The sequence below is a fragment of the Salvelinus sp. IW2-2015 genome, unplaced genomic scaffold (genome assembly GCF_002910315.2).
Source record: "Salvelinus sp. IW2-2015 unplaced genomic scaffold, ASM291031v2 Un_scaffold1517, whole genome shotgun sequence".
In the NCBI taxonomy this organism is placed as follows: Eukaryota; Metazoa; Chordata; class Actinopteri; order Salmoniformes; family Salmonidae; genus Salvelinus; species Salvelinus sp. IW2-2015.
In genome coordinates this window covers 53,342-54,732 of record NW_019942958.1, presented here as the reverse complement: position 1 = coordinate 54,732, position 1,391 = coordinate 53,342, and the positions used below count along the sequence as shown (strand labels likewise).

Here is a 1,391-nt window from a genome sequence, read left to right as displayed (position 1 = left end):
TGGATGAACCTCTAAGTGTGTTGTTGGATGAACCTCTAAGTGTGTTGTTGGATGAACCTCTAAGTGTGTTGTTGGATGAACCTCTAAGTGTGTTGGATGAACCTCTAAGTGTGTCGCTAGTGGCTTTTTTACCCTTCCGTGTCCTTTTATACACAGAAGACCTCTGCTAAACATACACTACATGACCAAAAGTATGTGGACACCTTCATGTTGAACATCTCATTCCAAAATCATGGGCATTAATATGGAGTTGGTCCCCCCTTTGCTGCTATAATAGCCTCCACTCTTCTGGGAAGGCTTTCCACTAGGATGTTGGAACATTGCTGCAGGGACTTGCTTCCATTCAGCCATAAAAGCATTAGTGAGGTCAGGTACTGATGTTGGGTGATTAGGCCTGGCTCGCAGTCGGCGTTCAAATTCATCCCAAAGGTGTTCGATGAGGTCGAGATCAGGACACTGTGCAGGCCAGTCAATTTCTTCCACAATGATCGCAACAAACCATTTCTGTATGGACCTCGCTTTGTGCACGGGGGCATTGTCATGCTGAAACAGGGGGCCTGCCGCTCTATCTTCCCCTTCTGCGGCGCCGTTGTTTTGGGTCGGGCTACAGGTATCAGATCCATTGTCCTGGGTGGTGGTCCGAACAGAGGATCCGCTTCGGGAAAGTTGTATTCCTGGTCGTAATGTTGGTGAGTTGACGTCGCTCTTATATCCAATAGTTCTTCCCGGCTGTATGTAATAAGACTTAATATTTCCTGGGGTAACAATGTAAGAAATAATCCATTAAAAACTAAGTACATAGTTTCCTAAGAACTCGAAGCGAGGCGACCATCTCTGTCGGAGTCATCTTGTCTATGGAGATTGCATGGCTGTGTGCTCAATTTATACACCTGTCAGCAACGGGTGTGGCTGAAATAGCTGAAGCCACTCATTTTAAGGGGTGTCCACATACTTTTGTATATATAGTGTCATTGTAATCTAAACCTTAATTTACTCATTGTGACACGCTGAGGATCCAAACTCCGTTTTAGACCAGACTGACTCCTATTTTCACTTTGTAGTTCATTTTGACACTACAATAAATGTTTCTGACTGTTTTCAAGAGGATTTCGTTTTTTTTTTTTAATGGGCAGTCGCTCTTTAAGGTCTAGTTGAGCAGCTAATTCGTATAATCAGTGTTTAATTGGGATTGGACTGAACACCCACAGGACTGTGGATCTCCTGTAAGAGGGTTGGATGAAACCCCACAGGACTGTAGATCTCCTGTAAGAGGGTTGGATGAAACCCCACAGGACAGTAGATCTCCTGTAAGAGGGTTGGATGAAACCCCACAGGACAGTAGATCTCCTGTAAGAGGGTTGGATGAAACCCCACAGGACAGTAGATCTCCT

At 44.9% G+C, this 1,391-nt stretch overlaps 1 protein-coding gene across 1 annotated transcript in view; it reads left to right on the top strand.

Annotated features, from left to right (window-relative positions):
* Positions 1-1,391, top strand: part of LOC112071092 (extracellular matrix protein 2) — a 37,694-nt gene that overhangs the window by 20,407 nt on the left and 15,896 nt on the right. The window lies entirely within an intron of this gene.